General features: G+C 37.4%; 1 protein-coding gene and 1 long non-coding RNA gene across 2 annotated transcripts in view; one reads left to right on the forward strand and one right to left on the reverse strand.

Moving 5' to 3' along the window:
• Positions 1-8,037, reverse strand: part of RB1CC1 (RB1 inducible coiled-coil 1) — a 92,334-nt gene extending 84,297 nt beyond the window's left edge. The window contains 1 exon segment of the mRNA XM_028518117.2: positions 7,697-8,037. The gene's annotated coding sequence lies outside the window, so the exon portion shown is untranslated.
• Positions 8,038-8,155: 118 nt separating this feature from the next.
• On the forward strand, positions 8,156-10,376 carry LOC118501676. The gene is made up of 2 exons (XR_004904310.1): positions 8,156-8,616; positions 10,067-10,376. It is a non-coding gene; the product is annotated as an uncharacterized LOC118501676 (long non-coding RNA).
• The last annotated feature ends 9,655 nt before the right edge of the window (positions 10,377-20,031 follow it).

A 20,031-nucleotide genomic window follows, 5' to 3' on the forward strand; every position in this document is an offset into this window, starting at 1 on the left:
GTATGAAACTGTTAAAACATTAAGCAAAGAGAGAGCAGTATTAGCAACTAAGCACATATTTATGCAGCCTGAAATAAAACAAAAAATACTTAGAATTTTAAAAAAAGCAAAAAAATCTAAATTTCAGTCCACCTTTAACTTCTGTGACCCCGACAGCCAGGCACTTAATTTCTCTGAATACATTTCCTCATCTGAAAATTCAAATGGGAGCACTGGCTGATTCTCCAAAGCTTCTATAAAATGCCATATAGTCAGATTATAAATTAAACCCAGTTCTAACTTATTTCATGTGCCAGTCATCAAAGATTAAAAAAATAAAAAGTATATTCTATCTGCCTTCAAGGAGCTTAATCACATAAATGAACATTCCAATATAATACATATTAGAGGTATGCCAAAGTAATATTGTGAAGAAATGTGCAGGATGTGAAGAGTGATACTTTCACATAAAATAAGTATCATTCAAAAAAAAAAGAATATGTAAAACTGAGTTCCAGGTAGAGCCTATGATTTATCTTCTTCGATCATATTTACTAAAACTTAAGGGGATAAGTATAGTAAAGCACTCACTTGCTTTAGAAATCATCAGAAAGAGCCAATCCTTTTATCAACTTTTAAAAGTTAGGACTGCTTATTGTATAACATTTTCCCTTATCTCATAAAATATCTATTAAATTTCATAGGTGGGTTGAATCTAAATGACCTAGAACTAAAGTTACTACATGCAATTGTAAAGAACAAGCACAGACGTCAACTGTTGTTGACTAAGTTATCCTTATGTGACATATAAAATAAAAGCCTGGTATATAACACAGTATTACTTTACAAAAATGTTCATTTTTATACATAAACTTTTCTTAATCTCTACAAATGGAATTATATATAGTGTGGACAAACAAGAGGCCACATATTAAACCTCACAAATTTAGGAGAGGCCTGTAGGCCTTACAAATTCAGAGGCCTAAAGTCACCACATAGAATGATCTGAAATTACAACTTCCTAACTAAAAGGGAGTCATGACAGTAATCATGTCCTAGGCAGTATCTTCCTTGATGAAGGTCAATCTTGACCTTAACTGAGCCTGTCAATTGTCTTTCTGCATCTAAGATAACGTATCTTGGGACTGTCAGAGTAATCCTTTTTTTTTCCAGACCCCGAAGGGCACAATCTCCCACCAAAGCAGGGAAACCACAGAACCTCTTCATTATCTAGTTTCCCAAATTATCATTTCTGTGCTGTAATTGTTAACTATCTTATACCCACCAATGTAAAAGAAGTACTTGTCTCTTCCTTTTACTCTCTAGCCAATGCTACTTTTCATTCTCCCACCTCCCTAATCTACCACACCAATGAATTCCATGTAACCCTCCTCCCACCTGCCGCCTCCTCTAATTTTAACATGAAATAAACTGCAAAACTGCCATTCTCTGGAGCATTTTCTCAGTCCACTGAAATTTTGCTTCCTGACAATTGTTGTCAGTTTGGCTCAAAGAAACTCATAAAAATTCTCTACAGGGTTTGGACGTTTCGTACATTAACAGTACTATTACAAAAGTTAACACAATCCAATTCTAAATTAAAAGCAATAGGTTAGTAATTCAACTGACAAAAAGATGTTAAAATTACCATGTGGCTCTTTGCCCACACACTGTCTTTAGTTTCTACTCATAGAGACGATAACTATTAACTACCTACTCAGAGAAACTATAGAAAAGAATATTTACCAAAACATGTTAAACATACTATAACAGTAATTAAAGCTGGGGCTCTGGCCTATTCAGACAGATAACATGGAACAGAACAAATCAAAACATATCTTTATATGCACACAGATACACAATAATAAAATTTCAAATGGGGGAAAAGATAAATTGTTCAAGCAATAGTATTATGACAAGCAGCTATCCATAGCATGCAGAAAAATAAAGTCTATCTGAAATATCATTTTTTATCTCTTGGATTGCAAAGTGTTGACAAAAAACAAACAGCACACTGGCACAGTTTTGACAAAACTGTATACTGGTACAACTTTTAAGGAGATTTAATCTGGCAATATATACCAAAATTGAAAATATGCAAACTAGCAATTCTGCCTATAGATGTGTATCAATTAGAAGCAGGTAACAGACACAGGTACAGAGGTATATATTCAATGATTTTCATTACACTATGATTTTAACAATGAAAAATTAGAAAACTATCAATAGGGGTTGGTCAAATAAATTATGATGCACCTATATGTGACATTATTTAGACATTTAAAAATGTCTGTTACATCTATACATATTGATTAGTAATGTACTCAGTAAGAAAATGTTACTGAATATATCATGTGAATCTGTTTGAGGATTTTATTTTTATTTTATTAACTAGTGATCAGGTATGCACATGTATACACAAGCATCAAATAAGCCTGGCCAGTTTAACACCAATCTTTTTAATGGCTATCTCTGGATGTGGAGCTTTCTTTCACTTTGTCTGGTCTTAAAAATTACATTTTCAGTCAGGGGGATGGATATATTTATTTCCATTTTGAAAAAGGAAATAACCCTATATATATTTTATGCATTACAAAGAAATAAAGAATCTGAACATGCTGCCCTAGAAGAGCTGATCCAACTAAGACAACAAGACAGTGACCCCCACTGCTGTCCCCATCCTGGCCCCCAATTTGATGTACCAGGGCAGATCTACCTCCTGACTCGACATGTCTTCCCTAGATAGTCATTCATATTTACTTCCCAAATTGTTATATTTATGTACAACTAAAATAGAGAATAGAACTGTGTAAAGAACATGAAATTTGGGATTATAAAACCCATAATTCAAGTCCTGTTCTTACTACTGACCCTGAATGACCTTATCCAACAAATTATTTTGATTACAAAAAGGAAGGAAACTACCTATCTCACAGGGTTATTATGATAAAGAAGCATGTACACATATATGGAAGAACTATGCAAACTAAAGTGCAATACAAACATCAGTTATTATTAACTAATCCAGACCTCTGTCCTAAACTCAGTACTAGTATTTAACTGATCTAAATGTCTCCAGTTAGAAATCATACTATTAACTTCCACTCAACATATCGACATTTCAATTCACTGCTTCTCCTTTAAAACTACTCCTTAACTTTATCAACAAAACCTGTCATTCTCGTTACTCAAAGCTTGTTATTTATATTTAAATACTATCATTTTTTCCTTTATAATCCAACCCCTCATTTTCAAATGATATAACCCTTATTTTAGAGCCTGAAAATGCTTCTTACTGTCTTTAAGTCTCTGTCCTGCTCCAACGTTTCCTGAACACTTCTACCTGTTACAACCATGGTAGTCAAACTGCTTCCTCCTCAAGTATTTTCTCTAGAGCCTCGCTGTTGCCCATAGGAGGCCACAAACCAATGGCCCACCATGCTCTGTTGTTTGTTTCTCTGCAGTTACCTCTCAAGACCTCAGTTCAGTACCCAGAATATTTTCCTTATTTCATTATCTGTTTGCCACTGTAAGCATATAAATTTGCCAACTCTGGCATGAAACTGATTAACATTACAACAGCAGACTCTGGGGCATGATTTACCTGTATTTGAATCTCATCCCTCCCACTAAGGCTCAGATAACCTTTACACAACAATTCACCAACTATAAAGTGAAATATTGCCTTTTACAGTGTGGATGAGCAGGACAGAAATGATATATTTCAGACTCATTCACAATGCAAGTAATATAATAAAAGCTTTAAAAATGGTGGCAATTATAACTTTAACTCCTACATTCATGAACTTCAAAATTAACCCCAGTTCAGCTTTCTGAAAGTATCTCCAACTACTCCCCTACACAAAACCTACACTCTCACTTTACAAAGTCCTACCAAATAAAATTTCCCCATTTCTCCTCATCTGAATTTTACTCATCCAAGTAAAATTATCTAAAATGCTTGACAAACATTATTTAAATTTGGAAATACTAGTAAATAAATGGTCTTTAAAAAGTCCCAAATATCATTAAGATGTTGTCATTCTGAATTAGTCTCATTCATAAAAACTAAATTCTCTTTATAAATTCTCTTTATTGCACTGATTTTTTTCATGTCCTATCATTTGATAGCTTCTCTTAACAGAGACTCAAAATAACCATTAAAATGAATTTAAGCCAAATCTACTACAAAATAACTCTCCTCCCTCCAAAGTATACCAAGTAAGGATGCCACAGCCATTTTTCCTGCATTACTGTCATCAGCTGGGGTATGACACCCAGAGCGGTGCATGGTATAACTGTTAAGGGATAGCAATTATCAAGTTGTAACACTTCCTTTAAATGTGAATTTTTTAAAAATTCTTGATTCTCACACAACTATATCCGTAGTAAAAATTCTCTTGTCCTATGTTTCATTCTATAATAGATACTAAAAGTTAAAAAAACTGAAACCAAAATTACCTACACAGCAAATGTTGAATTAGCTTCATTCTTTTAAGCCAAGACTATATGCAAACACTCAGCAAACTGGAAACATTACCAATGTGGTAGTGATTTAACTAATATTTTAACAGTTATTCTAGATAATTACTGACCAATTATGATGTGTGGAATATCTACAAACTGGTAAGAGTTCAAAAGAGAGCAAAATCATGGTACAAGCCTCAGTCAAGGCACTGTCTAAAAAGCAGTGAAAACAGAAACTAACCAATGAGAGAAAGGGTGCTTACAGGCAGTCAAGTTACTGTACTTGCAAATGTTACTTAAAACAAAAACTTTACCAAAAGGTGGGAGAAAAGCCATCTTTTCCAGGCCCTGGACAACAGAGGTCCAGGCAAATTAGATTTATTAGATCCACAATGAAAGAATCAGAGAAATGTGATCATTAAAATTTATATACTTTTATCTGTGACCATAAGTACAAAATCATCAAACTAACATTCCATAATCTGCTTCTATATTATCTATCCTAGCTTCTCAAAGAGCACTCCGCATTTGTAATTTATCTTCTTTAAAATTTCCTACAACCTTAAATACAAAGTTGACATGTAAGTGCTTCTTGTTCATTATTCATTTTGTGAGAGCTAAAACTGTGTATTGCAGGAGCTTAATTAACATTTCATTTAAAAAATGAATCTAGCTCCAAGTTGCTTTCCAGCCTTCCTGGATTTAATGGAACAAATCTCTATACCTTTGCCCATGCAGAGTAGAGTGCATTAGTTTGCTTGCTATGACCCAAAACCATGAATATCTGTAGAGCCCCCCAGCCCCGTACCACAACATTCTCTTATTACTATCCCCCTCCTTTGTAACCTGGTCACCCTCAGCAACCTTTTCACTTTTCCATGTCCATGCCAAGTATCTCAAAGACTTTGCATTTACTATACCTTCTGCCAAGAATATCCTTTCCCCAGATGGTCAGTCACACATCTAGCTTCCTTACTTCTCTCAGGTCTTTATTCAAAAATTACCAGTGAGGCCTTCCCTGGCCACTGTCTAAACTTTAGATTCTAAAGTTTTAACCCCCAGTCCTGACAGTTCATCCCCTCCCTTTTCTGCTTTTTTTTTTTCTCCCTAGCTTATTTCTGCTATCCCATATTTCTCTTGAATAAATGAGCACAGGGATTTGGCTTGGTTTGTTCATTGTCCTACATTTCTACACCAATGCCTGGCACATAATAGGTGCATGATAAATCCCTGTCAAAACTTGTTGATAGCCAGATTTTTTTTAAAGAAGTGCAGTGACTTATTCATGTCCTATCATGCATTTTCTTCTTCTAGAAATATCCTCGTACATTCTGTAAACGCTCAAATCCCTTCAGTATATTTCCTTCAAATTTCCAATAATGCTCATTTGTAACTATTTCTATACAGGAATCCAATTTTCTTTCTTTTATAAAGCAAGAATACTTTCACATGTTCTTACATTCCTCACAGTAACCGGTTCAATGGTCTGTGATATATAAATAATTCTAGGAATGAATGTGTGGAAAGGAACTGCTAGATTTTTGACTTGAGTTTTTTGAACCAGTATTTTCTGTAGTGCACAAGAAAAGCTTAATTGGGGCTAGAAAACATAATTACCCAATTGAGAAAATTTCACTAGCCAATCCTTGTTTTGAAAACATTCAAAGGTTACACACATTTGCAACGTAAAGCATATAGCAGGTGCTCAAACCCTTGTTAAATGCATGAGATTCTCAAAATTAAAAGCCAAATAAAAGCTCTTCTCAAGCTTACATAATAACAATTCAAGTTCAAAAGTGTGGCTTTTCAAGAACAAAGGTCTTGTGTCTGTCCTTTGGACATTATGAATTTCATTTACTAAAAATCAATCTGCCAGGCTTTTTAACTGTTTGTTAGCAAGGGCTAGAAAAATTTTCTCAAAGAAAAGAGTACTACATTTCATTGTCTTCCCTGCCACCCAGTAATAACATAAAAGAACTAGGCCAATAAGTAATAACTTTAACATAAAAGATTCAAAATAGACTAAATACAATTATTTTTTAAAAGCTAAATATCTTCACACCCTTAGCAATCGTCTGCTTATAAACTCCTCCCCAAAACATCAACCACCTTCCTTCCTCAACTGCCTTCTGCTTCTCATAGTAATATCAAAATTGGAAGGGCTCTTTTTGTACCAAATATGGAAATACAATACTGAGATTCTCAATTAAACCCTGATTTGTCTTCTTCAATTAAAAGTCTCCTCCTAAATTGCCAACCTTCCAAACCTTCGGATAAACCATACAAGCACCATCAACACACAAAAAAAACTGGTTAGCAATAATAAAGTGGTTAACGACACAGGTACATTTTCATATGGGCCAAATCACTGTTCTATATATAGTAGACTTAAGGCGAACATTCCTATGTAGCTGAATGTCTTGTAGTAACGTGACTCGTTATCAACAGTAAGCACATTAGTGTTCCTTGGCACTCAGGCCCACATTACTTTGTGGTATGACCGCACTTTAAAGAGTCAGGACAGGAAAAAATGAGATTATGAAACTATAAACAATAAACATAGCACATCCACCAAGCAATGTTAGAGACTGTAAAGATATTCTGAGAAGTTGCCATTTCTCCTGTTTTTACTAAGGAAGTTATGAAATCCGAATACATACTCAATCCTAAATCTATCATTGGGGCGGGCGGAGGCTGAGTCATTCCTAGGAGTAACTTTACACCGATCCTCGCACTCCAGGGTCGGGACAAAGACATCTCTCCTTTTCTCCCACTGTACGCTTCATTAGGCCTCGGCCCAACTCCATTCTCCGGTTTCTCAAGTCAAAGACACCATTAGGGCTGAACCCAGCAGTAGTGACGAGTGAGGACGCGCCTCGATAGTTCAGGCGTCTCTCCCGCTCGGCCACTCCCGCAAGTCGCTGGGGGCTCGTACAAGCAGGCATCCTGGGAGCTCCTTTCGAGGAAGCCGCTTGCAGGCTTGGACCCGGCGAGCCCACCTCACAACTCTCGCAACCCAGTGGGGCTTCGATAGAAGCGGTGTGTCTCCACAGGGGCTGCAGTGTTAGGGAGGCGACCGCACGGCAACACCTGCAGGGACCGGATGCGCTGGGCCCGCGGGTTCACACACCTGCGCGCGGGCGGCGCTCCGGTAATGCCAGGACCCCAGTGCCCCAGGCCCACTGTGCCGGGGCTCGCTGAGCGGTCGCGGAGTCAGAGGAGGGAAGAGGACAAGGGCAACGGCACCTACCTGGCAGCACCTCCTTCCCCGCCGGAGGCAACAGTAGGGCCGGCAGCCCCTCGCACCATCTTCCGCCGCAACCGAGGATGAGGCGGCGGCTACCAACCTTCCATCCGGCACCGCCACTGACACAATCACCGGTGTCCGGGAGGCAACCGCGGCCCCGAACTCCGGGCGGGAGGGAGGGGTCCGGGCGGAGAAGGGACGCGGTCTGGCCCCTCGGCTCTGGGTCAGAGGCCGGAGGACAGGGGGCCGCGGCCGGTCAGAGCCGAGGGGCCGAGGCGACGAGAGGACCCTGAGGCAGCGCCGAAAGCTCGGCAGGGCCGCGGACGCGGCCGCGGCAGGGTTTGTTGTTTTCGACTCCGTCCCTTCCCCCGCGGAGCATGCCGGGAATCAGCGGGCGGGGAGGAGGGGCGGTCCCGGAGTAGCAGGGAGGCGACGCGCAGGTCCGGAAGTGGCCGGCAGCCGGGAACCGGACGACACCTCCTCCAGTTGCTATCCAGCGGCCAGCGCCTACGTCGTCCTCTCGCAATCCGTGGAGACAGTGCTGGGGCGGCCTGTTTCGGTGCTATCCGCTGTTCAGGCACTTAGTACCACAAGGTTAGCTTGGCCTTCCTTGCTACAGAGAGTTGGCCTCAGCTAGGTCGCCCCTGCCGAATTTTGGATTAGCTCCAGGTAAAAGAGCTCGTCTCTCTCAGGCTGTGGCGGAGGAGCTGGTCCAGCTGAGGGTGGAGGTACTCGCCTCCTGACTCGGGGGGCATTCCGCACACGGGGTCAAGATGTGTTAAGAGGATGAGGTACCAGGAGGTGTATTGTCCTGCCGGGCTGACTGTTCCCGCCACTACCCGCTCCCACCAAGACCGCCGGGACTGCCAGCGCTGACAGATGTCTGGGAGTTCGATGTGGCGGCACAATTTTTCTCAGACCAGGTAAGGCAAAGAAAACATCCGAAAGAAAAGAGACTTAAGGCCTGGTCAATTGGAATGAAAATGAAAGCGCGACGCCACAACCACAGTTTTCAGCTTTATAAATACTGAGTTCTCTAGTGAGATAGCATAGAGTACTGTAATAGATGGGAAACAGTTTCAGGGGAACCCTGATTTTGAGAAGATAGGCATTCGCAGGCAATGACTTGAAGCCACAGGCTTAAGTGTTAAAATTTGAGGAGAAGTTACACGTATAAAAGTTATATAGTATTTTAAGTATTTGTTATATCCAGGGAATGTCTGGTATGAGGAGAGCTTGGAGTTGTTACTGCCAAGTTAACAGAGAGCTTTTGAGTTGTGTTCTTTCAAATGCACCAAAAGAACAAATAATAGTAGAAAGTAAATTGTGCAATTCTTCATGTCATCATGGAAAATTATTTAAAAAAGAAAAAAACAGAAAAACATTTAACTAACTGGTAAGCATTAAGGATTTTCGATTTTCATCATACTGACCTGGTATCTGAAAGTTATGTGTAAGAAGGGCTTATTGTTTTTACCACTTTGTTTTTAATTTTACACTCCTGTGTATCCCAGAGAGATCTAGTCTTCGGTAAGTCATTTTACCTCAGTATTTATTTAAGCTACAATGTTATTAGACCATTCCAACAAGATACAGCAAAGAAGTGAAGATTAAGAGACTGACATGTGCCCTGGCTGGAGTAGCTCAGTGGATTGAGCATGGGCTGCGAACCAGTGTCGCAGGTTCGATTCCCAGTCAGGGTACATGCCTGGGTTGCAGGCCATGACCCCCAGCAACCGCACATTGATGCTTCTCTCTCTCCCTCTTTCTTCCTCCCTTCCCTCTCTAAAATAAATAAACAAATAAATAAATCTTTAAAAAAAAACAAAAGTTTTTTTTTAAAAAAGACTAAAATGTTATTATGCTTTGGGGAAAAAGTATGAACTGATTTTGTTAGGCATAGCATAGTAATTAGCACACAGAAAATAACGTGGTGAGAAAGGGTTTGACCAGAAAATTGGTAAGCAAAATACAGTGATATTAGTCCTATAGAGGATATGTTAGTGCACCCTGGCCAGTGTGGCTAGGTTAGTTGAATGTCACCCAGAAAACCAAAAGGTCACAGCGCAGGTTTGATTCCTGGTCACGGCTCATGCCTAAGTTGTGGGGTCGGTCCTGTTGGACTGACTATGGAAGGCAACCAATCAATGTTTCTTTCCCTCTCTTCCTCCCTTCCCTTCAGGAAAAAATGATGGCTTCCTCCATTAAAAACAATAATAATAATGGTGCTTGACTGTCCTCTTAGTTGTCAATGACATTCATTACACATACAGCTTGGGATGTAGAAGCATCTCTGGGATATGCCAGTGATAATGTATTATTATATAACAAAATGTTTTTAATGTAACTTGTCTCTCCTGCTTCTTTCTTTAGGGAAGAAAATTATTCCTCATCTTCTCTCTTAGAGGCTGGAAGAAATGATCAGAAGTGATTGGTTCATACCTTACAAATTCACACCTTCTCCAGAGTGTAAATGATTAGAGTTTATATGCATCTCAAGTTCTTTCCCAGTGATAAGTGAAAACATGAACATTTTTTAATATATATTCAGGAAGCTAGAGGAAGTACCAATACAGGTTACTAAAACCACATGTGTCCATAATAATGTGTCAACAAGTGATGTTTTCCTTCAAAACAAGGATATTGAAAATAAGAGTAAACAAAAAACCCTCATGTAGCATTACTTCTCAGCCAAGATTCTTGATAGGAAGTCCGCAATGCAGTCTCATTTTCACTTACTGTGCTTTTCTCACTAAAATTACACATCATTAGAGACTTCCAAGTTATTGTGTTAAATGGAAAATTCTGAGACTTTTGAACATTTGTAAAGAGTTTGCCATTTTAAATTAATCTTTTTATCTCTTTTTGTAGTGTCTCTTTCTTAATATTCCTTTCCTTTAGTCCTCTTCCAAATTCTCAAGTAATTATAACACAGTGTAAATGATGCAAATATAAGGTGCTATAGGAGAATAGACAAGTGAGTCCTAATCTTATCTTCATATTGTTTTGTAATAAACATTTAGATTCTTTGATAGATTTACAGTGTGGGCAAAAGGAAGTAGTTCTCTTTCGGAGGCACATATAAGGATTATACAGAGTTTACTGCTAAACACACTAAGCATTTACTTTAAATTCATTTCAATCAAAATCTTTTTCCTTCAGGTCTCAACCTCACTGTCACTTTCTCAGTGAATTCTTCCATAACATATCCATAGTTCTCCTAGATTCTTATATCTTTAAGTATCTATCTAACCTGAAATGTAAGTCCTTTTTAAACAGGAACTGTTTTCCCAGTATCTGTGTAGGTAGTGTATACACAAACACTTGTTGACAATGCCCTACACCTTTTTCAGACCCTCAGTTTATAGCACAACTCACTGCCTAACTAGTCTCTATTATTTCTTTCGTCCAAAACCAATCTGATTATGTCTCTTCCCTGCCTGACAACCTTCCTTGGTCTTATTTTGTATATTAGATATAATTTAAATATATTAACATACGTATGAATCTCTTTATTATGTACCAATCCATCTCTGCAATTATACAGGGGTTGGCAAAAGCACATTTACAGTTGTGAGTACACAAACAAGTTTCCTCTTGTATTATACATTAATTATTTCCCATACAAACAATTGTAAACCTACTTTTGCCAACCCCCTGTGTCTTTCAGCACTTTTCCCCTTTACATGTGCCTTATATGGGTTTCCTCATCCATTAATATGTCCTTCCCCTCTTGTTCACCTTTCAAAGTCATCCCTTAAAACTGATCTTGCACACCAGCCAACTTTCAGCTGCTAGAGAATATACTGATCACTCACCCTTTTACTACCTCTGCTCCATGTTACACTACCATAAATTTTTGTCTCCCCTCTTAAGTCTGTGCAACCCATTAGATTAGGAACTATAAATGATCCATTTTTAAGTTCTTAGAATTTTATAGAGAACTTGTCACAGAGTTAACAATAAACTGTTCAATATAATAAATTCTGCAAATATTGAGAGTCTACTAGGTAAGTTACTGTGGGAAATTACTGCCCTCAAATATCTCAAAAACTCATACAGTGACCACTAAAAATCATAATAACAAGTGTATATGATAGTCTTCTTTTGGTATCCTTGGGGTAATTGGTTCCAGGACACCCTGCCCCTCTCTGCAGACACCAACATCTGCAGTGCTAAAGTCCCTTGTATAAAATGGCATATTTGCATATAATCTATGCACATCCATACATACTTTAAGCTGTCTCGAGATTACTTAATACTAATACAATGTAAGTACTATGTAAAGAGTTTGTTATACTACATTATTTAGGGAATAAGTGATGAAGAAAAAGTACATGTTCAGTACAGACCCAACCATTGTAGGCCTAACTACATAGTACACATCAACAACAACCTAACATTTTTAGAATATAATAGTTGCAAACTGTGGTTGAATTTATAGAAGAGAAACTAAGAATTGTAAGGCCAACTATACATCAGGATATTGGGAAGATCATGGTATACATGATATTTTTCTTAACTATCTGACTTGGGATTTTATGCTGCATACATATATATATATCCATCTCTGCAATATATATATATATATATATATATATATATATATATATATATAAAACATACCTCTGAAACAACCTAGTGTCATTATCCTAATATTATTTTAGATTATGTTTAAACAGCCAGCAACCACAACTGACAATTTGCCTTTTCAAAGTATGAGTCACAATTTTTCATTTTTAAAATTAACCCCTTTTTAAGAGCATTGGACTTTGTTTTTTAAGATCATAGCTAATTTGATGTGTAAAATATGGTCATACACATTAAGGCTTCTGCCACTATGATTATAAGTTAATGTTTTCAGCAGTGTTTACAGAATTTAAAGGTACTCTACTCAGTATGTTGGTACTCACACATGTTACTAATGATAATGATAGTTAACTTATGACTACCTTCAAAGCCAGTGATGAGCTTGTGAGTAATGCCATTTCTGATGCTGCAACACATACAAGAAAATATTTATAGCATGCTTAATTTCCCAACAGATTTAAACTAATGGAATGACACAAAACATTTTTTAAGTTGTCTTTTAATTATTTTGATGAAAAACTTCTCAGTTAAATGTACAAAAGTAGAGCTGGAATGTCTTAAAGCAGAAACTGATAGTCCTACAGGTACAGCGATGGATTGGATTCAAACATGAAGTGCTAGTTGGATTTCAGGAGCTTCCTTGACTGTGACCCACATTAAAAAATACATTTTAACACTGACCTGGTATGGGCCTCTGTATCAATAAAATAATTTGACAAGAAGTACTTATTGCCTGTCATGTACTCTGATGTTTTATAGTCTATGTTTTCCAATGCTAGTAAATTTCCCAGCCCACTAAGTTGATTTTACCATCCTCTAATGACTTAGAAGACATCAGATTCAATTATTTAATTCCCAAACCTGGAGATTCTTTGTTTCTGGTATTTTCATCAGTAGCTCCCTTTTTAAACTATATCCCTCAATGGTAAAGTTTGTGATATGTTTATTTTTAAAAAGGATAACCTAACTGAAGCCCATAAAACATTTGTGTGTCTTAGATGCCACAAATGTGTTTTACATGAACCTATTTAGCTGTCTTAATAGCTCTATCTGGTTTCTATTAATTTTAAAAGGCAGTAATAAAGATGTGAAGAAGTTGAAACTCTTAATATATTGATGGTGTGATTGTAAAATAGTGCAGCCACCTTGGAAAGCAGATTGGCATTTCCTCGAAAGGTTCAACAGAGTTAACACATAGCCCAGCAATTATACTCCTAGAGAAATAGCATGTCTCTACAAAAACTTGTACACAGATGTTCATACTGCATTATTTGTAACAGCTAAAGTGGAAACAATCCTAATGTGCATCAAGTGGTCAATGGATAATCATAATGTGGCATGGTCATATAATAGAATATTGTGTGATGCAAGAATTTTAATTCCTTGCATAGTAAACAGAATTACTAAATGGCCCAGCAATTCCATTCCTAGATTCTACACCAAGAGAATTCCACTCCAAGAAAATTTAAAACCTATATCCACACAAAAATTGTACTCATAAATCTTAACAGCATTCTTAGTAATAATAGAAGAGACACTAATGTCAACTGATGAGTGAATAAACCAAATGTAGCCTATCTATACAATGGAATAGTGTCTGGCAATGAAAAGGAAAGAAGTACTGGTAGGTGGTACAATATAAATGAACCATGTAAATGTAGTAAGTGTAGAAAGCTAGTCAGAAAAAGCCACATACTCTATGATTCTGCTTATTATGAAATGTCCAGAATGGACAAATTCCTAGAAAGAAAGTGGATTAGTGGTTGGCAGCCTCTGGGGAAAAGGAAGAATGACTGCTACTAGCCAGAAGTTATCTTTTGAGTATCATGCAAATACTCTGAAATTAGATAATGGTGATGATTATACAACCTTATGAATATCCTAAAAAGCACTGAATGGTACACTTAAAAAGGGTGAATTTTGGTATGTGAATTATATATTTCAATAAAACTTACTTAAATGTTAATTATATTTTTAAAAAGATTAGTGAATAAACAGAATAACCACATAAATCACTTGTTAAGTTCTGATTCATTAAACCATTACAGAAGTGGTTTAAAGGTCTTTAGAAATGAGATTTAATCTTGAAGTGGCAGTCCATTAGAAGGAGAAATTAATGGATTTCTAATGATTAGCCCTGGATGTAGGCAATTAAGTAGCAAATTGTCTATGCTATTGTTTACCAAACAATAAAAGTAGTCTGCTTTAAGGATCATCATGTGCCTTCAATCTTTAACTTAAATACCAAAGGAAAAAACTCCCCCCCCCCCCCCGCCCAAAAAAAACCAGTTTGTTACTCTAAGTCAAGGTTTCTCAATCTGTTGTAATTTGGAGCCAGGTAATTCTTTGTTGTGGGAGGCTCTTTTGTGCATTTTAGGATGTGTAAATGTACCCCTGGCCTTTACCCCTTGATTTCAGTAATACTCTCTTCCTTCCCAGTTACAGTAACCAAAAGTGCCTCCAGATACTGCAAAATGTATCTGGAGAGGCAAAATCACCAAGGGAGAGAACCACTGATGTAATTCAAAGTAAACGCTGCAGTTTCCATTAGTTTTTAACAACATGTATAACCCTCGATGTAAGAATAGGTATTTTATTACTTATCTTTTAATAAACATTATATTCTATGAAGTTAATGTGTGTGTGCCCATCTTCTGTGGTACTATATAAATCCTACCTTTAAGCAGTATATTGAAAATACATGACAATGCCATGATTGTAAAGATGCCTAAACAGAAATTGAATAATTTTAGTTCAATCATTGTATCCAGAAATTACTCTGTGAACTTAAAGGATTTCGTCATTTTTTCCTTTAAAAAAGTCATAATGAAAAAATGTAAATCTATTACTTTTTCCTTTTTTACTGTAGTTATTTTACTTAAACTTACTTTACATATTTGAACACCAATAAAACATTCTACAATTGCATATGTCCTATTATTTTTTATTTTATTTCATGAATATTAATAAAAGTAATTTTCTCATTTAGAGGAAGAACTTTAAAAATGATCTATATAAGCAATCAAATGTGCTAGGTGTGCCAGTGTTTCAGAGAAGGAGAAGGGAGCTAACAAAATTGAACTAGTGCCTGTGAGGCATCATGCCAGATGCTTTGCATATCTTATTTAATCCATTGTAATATAACAAACTGCCATTTCACACATGAGGAAACTGAAGCTCAGGTTTAATTAACTGAGTGTTTTTCCTCAAATTCTACATAAAATTCTAAATAGCATGAATAATTTGTATTGGGGGATTTTTATTTTCTCAGTCTTGGGCTGATTATTGCTCTCTCAAAACCAAACAATATAATGGCGTACTGTTTGTGTAATATAGCTAGTACCTTTTTAAAAAAGAAGTATATTTTACATAAACATATTAGTTTTAGGTGTGCATGTGCAGCATAATGATTCTATATTTGTGAACATTCCAACATGGTCATAATAGGTCTAGTTAACATCTTGAAGAAAATTTTTTAAGATCTCCATTAGCAGCTTTCAATTGTGCAACAGTTTTATTATATGTGGTCACCACAATGTATGTTACATCCCAGTGACTTATTTATAACTGGGAACATTTGTATCCCTCAACCCTCTTTCACTCGTTTCTCCCACCCCCACCTCTGGCAACCACCAATATGTTCTCTGTGGAGCTTGGTTCTGGTTTTGTTTTTTCGATTCCACATATAAGTGAGATCATACAGTATTTAGTGTTTGTCTTTGTGTGATTTCGATTAACAAAATTCCTTAGATGGCAAAGTTTTATTTTTTTATATGGCTGAATAACATTTCATTGTGTATATAAAACACATTTTCTTTATCTATTCACCCATAGATAAACACTTTGGTTGTTTCCATATCTTGGCCATTGGAATGTAATTAGTAACTTTTAAACTTTGCACATTTGTTATATCTTAATTTAATAAGAATTCCTTTCCAGGACATTAGTATACTTCTGTCCCAAATTATGAAACTATTAGTATATACATACATTTTAAAAGGAATTTTTTTAGACATAAGTACATACATCTCTAGTAGATGCTTAGTCTTGTGCTGTGTATTTAACTCTTGTTGAATGAATAATGTATTAAATGATAGTAAATGTGACGTCAAAGAAAAATTGTCCAGGAATGGCTCTATGAGCAAAGCTTTGGTGCATAATTTTAATATGAATGGCATAAATAATTAGGAGGTAGAATTATTAAGATAAACCCTAATCTAAAACATTGCACAGGAAAGAAGCAAGACTGGCATCTTTTAAAATATTCATAAAATGTTCTCTCATATCTGCAGTTGTAAACTTTTAGAGTGGATTCTAAATTCCAAATAGAAAGCTAAATACCAGGAGGAAGTATGTGTGGCATTTTTCTAAGTGTGAAATTTCTAAGCATGGCCTCAGTAAAATTAACCACATTAGTGCTCCTTTGCTCCAGCCACAAAATACAGCATACCCAATTATTAAATACTGTCCTATGCCACAGTGGAAGCTGCCCCTTGTCATGATAGGAAAACCAGCTGGGGAATCAGAATATATAAACTCGAACTTTAAATAATTAGTCTGCCCAATAAAGCAACATTCTTTATTTGGTAAATATAGACAGGGTGTGGTGGCCCTTAGCCAGCTGCCTGTGTCCAACATTCAAAAGGTAATGTGGTACAGTTTACATTTAAAAGTAGAGAAGGTACACTTGATGTATACTGTTTCTTTGATGATTGAGGCTATTAAAGAAAATTGTGAAAATTGAAAGAATACACAGTTTAAAAGTGATAAAAGGCTATTCTTCTCTAACCCCTCCCATTTATCTCTAATGTTTTAAAATGATGGCAGTGGACTAGGGTTGGATTTCCCTGGGTATTCAATAAATCTGTGTATGCCTTCCCTTAGACATTGCAGTTTACAGTGGGGAAATAAACTGCAGTCCCTCAGAAATCATGCCAGATGTTTAGATGCTTTGCAATCAATTTCTTATTACTCATTGATTTATTAGTTCATGTATTCACTCAACAAACATTTATCATGAACCACACACTCTGGCAGGATACAGTGAAGTTGGAAAAACAATTGTTTATCAGTGGGTATGTGGATGAGTAAACAATGGTATAGTTAATTCATATGCTTGAATACTGCCCAATAGTTATCACACATTTAATGCCTTTTCCATCTTAACCAAATGTTTATATTGTACTGTGGTCATAACTTTTGCAGTTTGAGATGCCACAACAAAACACATGAATTTCTTTTTCCTTCTTCACAATTTCACAGATAGATTTGTTCTTACCATAGCTCTTAGAAACCTCGGCATTTTGTTTAAGTAGAAAATTATCACCTTTTCACTTAAAGCACTTTAGGGCTTCTCTTTGGCATATCCTAATTGCCAGCATCACTAATCTTGTGCTTTGGGACCACTGGTAAGTAAAATAAGGGTTACTTGTACACAAGGACTTGTGATACCAAGACAGTTGATTTGATAATAGAGGTGACTACTAAGAGATTAGTGGTTAGAGAGCATATAACAGCTTGGAAATTCTGGACAAAGGGATGATTGACATCCTGGGTAGGGTGGAGCTGAATAGTGTGAGACTTCATCAGGCTACTCAGAATGGCACCCAATTTAAAACTTGTAAATTGTTTATTTCTGAAATTTCCTATTTAATTTATTTGGACCATGGTTGAACAAATGTAACAAATCACAAAGCAAAACTGGATAAGGGAAACTACTGCACCTTCTTTTGCCAGAGTATTGTGAAATAACCCTTATAAAGGTCTGAAAACAGAACCAGAGACATTGAAATTAAAAGCAACCTAACAATAGCCAGAGGGGAGGAGGAAGGGTACAGTGGAGAAGAAGGGTTTTCAGAACTACTATAAAGGACACATGGACAAAACCAAGAGGGAGGGTGGAAGCAAGGGAGGGAGGTGGGTTTGGATGGGGTTGGGGGCAGGGAATGCAGACAACTGTAATTGAACAACAATAAAGTAATTTTTAAAAAATCTGAAAACAACTCCTGTCAGCTTCTGATGGAGTATTTTTCATAGGCCTAGGTTTTACTAAAATTGTGTAACAGAGAGTTTTTATAGTCCCCAGCTCTGGTTTTCATTTTGTTTTCTTTACCTCCTCTTTCCTTTTGGGCTTTTGTGTTTGTCTCTGCATTTTCCAATTTCAGCAAGAATCCTGTGAAGTGAGTTTAGACAGAACCCCACCCACATCCATGATATCTGATGACCTTCAACATCTAAATGGCTTCCATATCTTCTAGCATCCCCTCACCATGACCTGCTTCAGCAGAAGTCTAAAAGCCCCCCTTACCCCTATCCATCTTCCCATCCATTGGCACCCCCTAAGCTACTTGGCCATAAATTCTTACTTTTCCTTGTGATATTTACAACTGAGCTAAATCACCTCTTCTGTAAAACCCAGTTGTAGTAGTCCCTATCCCTAACATAGGCTACCCTGTATAAAGTGACTTTACCAGTCTTTAACAAGTATCATTGAATACTTTTTTCTTTAACACCTTCCACCTGGTTCAACATAATATATATTAAGCATTGCACTAGACGCAGTGGGTTTAGTGGTGATCACGGCTCAAAATCTCAGGAGGCAAAAATCTACCCGACATGTTTTCTCTATCCTTTCTTCCTATCTTTTCCTTTTTTTCCCCTCTTCCTCCTCCTCCTTTACCTCTTGCTACACCTCCTCCTCCTTCATTTGTGTGTGTGCATCTCTCTCTGCCCCTGCTCTGTCCTTTCCACTTTTCTTTCTATTTTTTTTATTTAATCTTTCCTTTTTTACCCCACCATATTCCATAAAGAATTTGAGGTGTGACGTGATCACCAACCGGCAGTGACTGCAGAATGCTGTGGATGGCTCATCAACACATGAGAAAAACATATACAGAGACAACCAGGCTCTGTGGGGAAGTAGGAATAGAATGGCCACTCTCTCTAGTGGGGAGCGCCCTGTTTCCCTGCCAGGGTGGCTTTTTATTGGGTTCGCTTGCATAAGAATTCAGGTAAAGCTCATTACTCATTGCCGGGAAGTAAGGATCAAACAATAGATAACAAGGAAGTCTGAGGGCCTATTTCGAGTCAGGGTCAAAGAGCTGTAAAACTTTGAGGAACAAACTTACTTCTTCCTTGGACCCTTATTATTCAACTGAGAGCATTCTAAACAAAGCAGGTTTCACAGGATTTTACATATTCTTTCTTAGGCCTGATCACCTGGGGAACCTGCGCTTTCCAGCAGAGCTGCACCACCCTCTGTCATTGTTTCAGGCCTAGGTGGAGCAAGGGAAGTAAAGCAGCCAAGAGATTAGGAGATTTTCTCCCAGACATGAGGACTCAGGCTATGTCAAAGCCGAGGGGCGAGGGTCCCTCACCCCCTTTTGCTGTAGCCCCCAAAGTCCTTTCTTAGGGGCCTCCCACGTGATCGTGCCTGTCTTAGATTGTTCCCCCCTTGGGGAATCTTACTTGTCATTGGCTAACTGACCAAGCTTTGGGGTTTAGTTATGAATGAAGTAGCAGAAGGAGCGCTCTTGCCAGGGAGATAAGCCTATTTCCTTGGTGGCTTACGGTTCCAAGGTCGTTCCCTCAGCCTTAGCCTTGGCAGGGGTTACAGTTTCAGGGTAGTTCCCAACAGAGGTGAAAACTACATAGACAACTGATTTGTTAAACTTGTCATTTTTAAAAGAGTTTATTTATTTATTTTTAGAGAGTGGGGAAAGGAGAGAAAAAGAGAGGGAGAGAAACAC

This window comes from Phyllostomus discolor, chromosome 7, assembly GCF_004126475.2.
Source record: "Phyllostomus discolor isolate MPI-MPIP mPhyDis1 chromosome 7, mPhyDis1.pri.v3, whole genome shotgun sequence".
In the NCBI taxonomy this organism is placed as follows: Eukaryota; Metazoa; Chordata; class Mammalia; order Chiroptera; family Phyllostomidae; genus Phyllostomus; species Phyllostomus discolor.